The sequence below is a fragment of the Arachis ipaensis genome, chromosome B5 (assembly GCF_059453495.1).
Source record: "Arachis ipaensis isolate K30076 ecotype BB chromosome B5, ASM5945349v1, whole genome shotgun sequence".
In the NCBI taxonomy this organism is placed as follows: Eukaryota; Viridiplantae; Streptophyta; class Magnoliopsida; order Fabales; family Fabaceae; genus Arachis; species Arachis ipaensis.
The window spans coordinates 43,499,511-43,506,739 of record NC_142440.1 but is presented as its reverse complement, the minus strand read 5'-3'; positions in this window follow the sequence as shown (position 1 = coordinate 43,506,739).

Below are 7,229 nucleotides of genomic sequence, written 5' to 3'. Positions count from 1 at the left end.
GAAGATGAGAGGACCAACTTTGATACTTGATATAACATGGGTTTATTAGGGGAGGACACTATAAGTTAATCAACAAAAGGGGTCTCAGGTGTAATTAGGGCAAACCTTGAGTGGAGTTGGGAAACTTTGGCACAACTTTTATAAAGTCAAATGCATTTAATGATTTCATCTCATGAATCTTTAGAGTTAGGGATAGAAAATCATCAAACATGGGAACAAAATGTTAATGCATTACTAAGTAATAGAATATAATAAATAAAAGCATGCATGCATGGAATACATTAATTAAAGCAATGAAAGCATGCATGAAAACTTTGATTTCTAATGTCAATTGGCAATGAAATCAAGCTCTATGTTAATTGGCATTATTAACTAATAAGGCGCTAATGAGTGCGTGCATGAAATCATTAATTATTGATGCCACTGAGTGAAAATGAATAGAACGCTGCGTTCAAACATGAAGCAACGTAGCGCTCACCAAAGCCATGGAAGCAAGGGCGCTCCGTTCAATCTTTTCACTTTTTTGGGCTTGCCACAAAGAAAAAGTAAGGCACAACACAGCCAAGGGGGAGCACCAAGGTTCGAAATGGGAACCAAGGCAAGCAAGAAAGGGTGCTACGTTAGTTTAATTAACTGAGTGCTACTTTGCTACAAGGAAATTGGCACAAATGGTAGAGCCAAGGCTCGAAGGGGGAGACAAATGCAAGCAAGGGTCGCTACGTTGGAATTTCCAACTGAGCACTACTTTGGCCTGAGGCCTGGTTCGAAAGCCTGGGACAAGACAAGGGAGCACTACGTTTTCTTACTTCACTGAGCACTCCACTGGAGCATGCCTCCAACCAAAATTGAACCAAGCAACCATGACCCATGCCACTTGAACCAAGCCATCCGGATCCACTCCTCTTCAAATCCAAAACAAGCAAAGCCCATTATCATCACTCAAAGGCACAAGAGATAGTTAGAATAGGAATTTTATTTAATTGTAATTTGTTTTCAATTTCAATTTCATTTTGAATTTGGTAAAAAGCCTATATAAGGCATCATTTTCATTTTTGTAAAAGAAGGCTGGCTCTACTAGAGAGCATTAGGAGTAGGGTAGAAGGCTCTGTTTGAGAGCTTAGCTTTCTTTTCCTCTTCTGCAATTTTACATTTCTGTTACAATTGAATTCAAGTTGGCTTATGCAAATTTTCAATTTCTGAAATTCTCTGCTACACTTTTCTTTCTTGTAAATTTACTTCCTGCAAGTTTACATTTGAAATTGTTGAGATCCAAATTTACTTTTCCTGCAAATCTGCAATTCTGTTCTTCTTCAATTTAACTTTTCCATTGAGCTTACTCTTCCTGCAATTCTGAGCAATTTTCTTCTGTAATTTCACATTCACATTGAGCTTGATTTACTTTCCAGCACCCAGCCCCCTTTATATTTGATGCAATTTACATATCTTGTCATTTGAGATTCTGTCAATTTACATTTCTTGCTCTTTAAGTTTCTGCAATTTTACTTTTTGCACTTTAAATTCACTGCAACTTCCTTTCTGTTGCTTCAATTTCATCGAATTCACCAATGTTAGCTTGACTAGACTAATCACTCACTAAAGTTGCTTGATCCATCAATCCCTGTGGGATCGACCTCACTCTAAGTGAGTTTTACTACTTGATGCAACCCGGTACACTTGCCGGTGAGTTTTTGGTGTGGAATTTGATTTTCACCCATCAAGTTTTTGGCGCCGTTATCGGGGATTGATTTAGATCAACAATGATTAAGTGGGTGAGAAGTCTAGATCAAGCATTTTTTGTTTTTATTTTCTGTTTTAGATTGAAACCAAGGTGTTTGAGTTATTGCCTCACTAAGAAATTCTTCTTTGAGACATGAATTTCAATTTTCCTTGATGTTGTGTTTTACAAAATTCAAATGGAGTTCAAATAAATTTCAAATTTTCAATTTTCTTTGTTTTATGATCAAATAAATTTTATGGGATATTACACACCATCACCAATTTTTAATGATGGCTGGGAATATCACCAACAAATTACAGATCTTGAGTACTCCAATCCATGAAGATATGTCTCAAAACAACAAGATGAGCAAGAGAATCATATGGGATACTTCCCACCACCACAAAATGATTCAAGTCATTATTCTAATGGTGGTTGGGAGTATCACCAAGAATTGAAAGAGTATGAACATCTCCCAGAGCCACAAAGTGACTCATACTGTGATGACAGTTACACAAACCGTGGCTGGGAAGGGAATGTCAATAGTCCAAACTCCACTTATCAAGAGCCATCCACAAACTTACCACCCACACAAACTTTCATGAACCAAAGCCTCTCAAAGCTTAAGACCATGCTTGAAAAATATAAGGAGGACACACAGAGATCCTGGAATTAAAAAGAGAACTTCTTCAAAAATATGGAAGTGCTGGTAGACCAAATATTGAATGCAAGGGAGGAGGTAAAAGAGCAAGAGGAAGAGGCTAATGAGTCAAGTGAATTTTCAGTGAAGAAGGAAGAGGTGGTGGAAATATTTGGACCTGAAACTGCACTTGATATGACAAGAGAACATGAAAACTCACAACCTCCTCAAACTCTCCTGGACCAAAAAGTCTCAATAATTGAATCTGTGATTGAAAGATATGAAGAGGAGATGAAGAAATCTTGGGAAGAACAACAAACCTCCTCCATGAAAGTGCTGTTAAGTCAAATGTTGAGTGCAAAGGAAGGAGTGGAGGAGCAAGAAAGTGAGGAAGACACTCAAGAGAAGTCACACTCAATTGAAATAGAGAAGTGCATAGAGGAAGAGCTCATGGAACCACCAATTCAAAAGGCTATGGATGAAGATAAAACTCCAATAATCACACAGCAACCAAGTCTTAAATCCAAAGAAGTAAAGGCAACTAACAAGAACACCAATCCTATCCCTAATCCAGCAAGCAAGCTCAATCAAGCCATTTACAAAAGGAAGCTTGCTGAGGAGAGGCCAAGACAAGGGACACTAACTGGTTCATCTCCCCCCTTGAGGTCATTCCTCTTAACAAACTGGAAGAAGAGGAAGAAAGTGAAGAACATGTCAACCGTAGGTAACATTTCTTTACTTTGTTTACTTTCTATGTCTGCTTTGTTTAAATTTCAATAAATTGGCATATGATTTCATTCTAAGTTTGGTGTTGCCCTGCAATAATCTGTATGGATGATTGCATCAAATCTGAATTGAAAGTGTCACACTAAGATTCTAAGTTTGGTGTGCCACTTATTTTCTATGCAATTTATTTAGCAACACCACTTGTCTGCATAATCATAATGCCCTTTGCAGTGTTATTTTTCTTCTTAGTTGGATAATTTTAGTTTTCTCTTTGTTTTAGTCATTTCCTTGTTTTTAATGCTTTCTTCTATTAATTGTTTTTGTTAATACATCACCAAGAGATCCTTATTCATAAAAGATTCTTGGCTTGGTGATTGTACTTAACATATAACAGTTTCATTTGTTTAGTTTTAATTTAAATAAATTGACATAAGATTGCATTCTAAGTTTGGTGTTGCTATGCAACAAAATTTACTTCCAATCTTTACTGGATACTTGCATCAATTTCAAGTGTAAGTGTCACACTAAGTTTGGTATGCCACTTACTTTCTTTATGCAATGTATCATGCACACCCTCTACGTTTGCAATCACAATGTCTCTGTCTCTTGTGCCTTGATTGTTATCCTCAATTTTGCTTGCTTAAAATATATGTGCTGCTGACATTTCATTGTGTAAGAAATTTATGATCCATCTTAGTCCCATAGCCAGTGTTCTAATTGTTGCTTGAGGATGAGCAAGCATTCTGAGTTTGGCAAGGGAAGAGGAAGATTGGGAGGAAAATGACAACAATAGAGAAGATGAATTACAAGGTTGTAAAGTTTTTTTTCCTCTCCTTTATTTCCAGCACTTTAAATTGCGTGATTGTCTTTATCTTCTCTGTATGCATGTGTGGTATGAATAAGCATAGCTTGAATTATGATCTGTAACATGTTGCTATGCCATTATGACTACCAACTTGAGTTTTGTGAATTCAAAAGTAGTAAAGTATCATGATCATAAACAAACAAGGGCATTAAAGAAGAACTTAGCATGTGCATACACGTATTGGAAGGCTAGTATGGTTAATTATTGCTCAATTGCATTGGATTTTATTTAATTGAAGTTTTCATCTAGGACATTTTGTGAAATCTTTGGAAATCATGAAAACCTTGAAAGAAGCAAATACAAATAATGCAAAAAAAAAAAGAGCAAAAGGGAAAGAATGAGAAAGCTGAAGGCTCTGAGTACCAATGACAATTCATTTGTTAAGTACTTTTGGTGTTTATGTATCAAGCAAAAAGCTTGAAAACAAAACATTTAGAAGTCAGGGCTAGGCTCAAGTGCAAAAAAGCACTCCCTCAAAGCCCAAGGTTCTGAGCATCAATGATTAGAGAGTCAAGAAAGGAAACAAATAAGCTTAATGAAGTCCTCTAATTAAGTGCTTGTGGTGCTTATGTATCAAGTGGTAATACTTGAAAACAAAGCATTTAGAAGTCGCAGCTTTGTTATTAACTCATGGGGCAAAGCACCCAAAAGGAGAAGCTAATAAGAAAATCAAAAGCTTGTTTGAAGGAAGAAATATAAGGAAAAGATTTCATAAATTGAGCTAGATAGAAGCATCGATCATTTACATTTCTTTTGTGATTGTAGTATTCATAGAAAACTAGTTAACCATGAACATTGAGTTGCTATTCTTCTTACCTTGGATTGTCAATCTTTATTGCATGATTCTTCTCTTGCTTGGGGACAAGCAAGGTTTAAGTTTGGTGTTGTGATGACATGTCATCATGTCATGTTTTTCTATGCTTTTTCATACAAGAAATTGATGATTAGTGCTTAAATATGGCATTCTTTTGTGCTTAAATAGTATATTTCCTTGATCTTTTGATTTTATAAATTTTTTAGGAAATAAGAAGAAAAAGAAGCAAAAAAAAAAGCACAAAATAAGCTAAAAAGAAGAAAAGAGGAATTTTGGGCACGCTTTGAAGATTGAGCATGCTTTGGAATCTTAGGCCACGCTTTTAAAAGCGTGGCCCATGACCATGATAATGCCAAGGAATGGACGCTAGCGTTAAAATGAAATGAACGCTAATGGCATTACTAATTAATGCTTATGCATGCATTGAAAATTAATGCCATGCATTATCATAAATTAAAGCGTGCATGCATGAAACATTAAATCATTAAAGCCAAGTGAATGAATACAATGAATTGGCAACGACATGCATTTTTATTAGAAGGAATAATTATTCTAAAAGCCCGTTGAAGAAAATAAGCTCAAATACGGAATTACAAAGCGCAAACGTTCACCCGAAGCGACAAGCGTAAAGGACAGGATCCAATGTAATGAAACAAGATATATATAATTATATAAGAGTGCAATAATCATAAGATACTAGCCTAAGCCTGCGGAGTTTGGATCGACCAGTTAAATACTAACATACAGAGTTTTGAAGATAAAACAGCTTATACAAAATATCTCTCATAATGTAAGACTCTAAGTAAAAAAAAATACAAAAGTGAGAGTACTAGCCAAAATAACCAAAACGACAACAAAATAGAATAAGATCCTCTGCTCTGCTACCGTCACACAACTCACTGCGGTGGCGACCTGCATCTGAAAAACAACAACAACGTATGGAATGAGAACCAGAGGTTCTCAGTATGGTATCAGTACCCAATAATGTAAGATGTAAGACCCTAGGATGCCAAAGGCAATCCTAGAGCTTCATACCAAACATATATTCATGCTTAGAAACAAGAATAAATAACTTAAACTGTAACAGTAAACAAGGGTATCTAAACCTAGGGAGTGTCTAACTAAAACTAGTCACCGCTGTCCCACAGCCTTCACCAGCCTAGCCTCCGTGCGATCCCATCGCCACCGCCTACCTAAGCTCCTCAGCACCAGACAAACACAGATAATGCAAGCAAGGAAAACACAGGTAGTATTCATGTATATACAAGTAATTCAAGAAGCAAGTAGGCATATTATACAATTAGGCAAACTCAAGTAATCAAAGCAAGCAAACATATAGAAGATGCACATGATGAATGTCTGTCCTATTGGCTGTGATATCACATGTTGGTTATAGTGCCAAACCCGACAAAAAATCCGGTCGGCAACTCCTGGATTAGTCTCTCTGTTGCGCATACTCAGGAGGAATAATTCCGAGGGATAAGTGCCCTACCACCTTCTCCTTTCAGAGGGAAACGTTCCAAGGGAGAGTACCCTACCACCTTCCTCTGGATGCCGCATGATTCCGTGGGTTAGTGCCCTACCACCTTCTCCTTTCAGAGAGAAAACATTCCGAGGGAGAGTGCCCTACCACCTTCCTCTTGAGTGATAAACATGAGTGAGAAGCCCAACTTCAAGCCTCGCATCCGAATGTAGGCGGGAGACTGCCACAGCCCCTACGATGGATAAAAATGCATATCATAATCATGTATTCAATCTTAAAGGCCACTCCTCACACCATACTTCCACTCATACTCATTCCATTAACCATAATCATTCATTTCCAAGTTCTCATCTCATCACACTCATCATGAATTCATAACTTTCCATTCCAAACTTGTTAGTTCATCAGTTCCTCAAGTCGTTGTCAGTAATCACCAAGTTCACCACACTTCCTTCTCTCTCAACCCAACTCATCATCCATACATCAGAAACCTAAACCTCCATCCTCTAACTTTTCAAAGTAAAACCCAACTTAAATCTCCTAGGACCTTCTCCAGGTTTTAATGCCCGATATTAAGCCCAAGAGTCTTAATTAGGTGTCGTAGAAGTATACAAAATTGTTGGGAAAATGAAACAGTTCAAAAACAAAGTTTAAGTTGTAAACAGGGCGTGTGCGTACGCACAGGGGTGTGCATGCGCATGCACAAGAGGATTTTTAAAACATGTGCGTACGTGATGAGCGGATAATTTATACGCTTTTTGGCATTGTTTTTAGTATGTTTTTAGTAGAATCTAGTTACTTTTAGGGATGTTTTCATTAGTTTTTATGTTAAATTCACATTTCTGGACTTTACTATGAGTTTGTGTATTTTTCTGTGATTTCAGGTATTTTCTGACTGAAATTGAGGGACTTGAGCAAAAATCAGATTTAGAGGTTGAAGAAGGACTGCTGATGTTGTTGGATTCTGACCTCCCTGCACTCAAA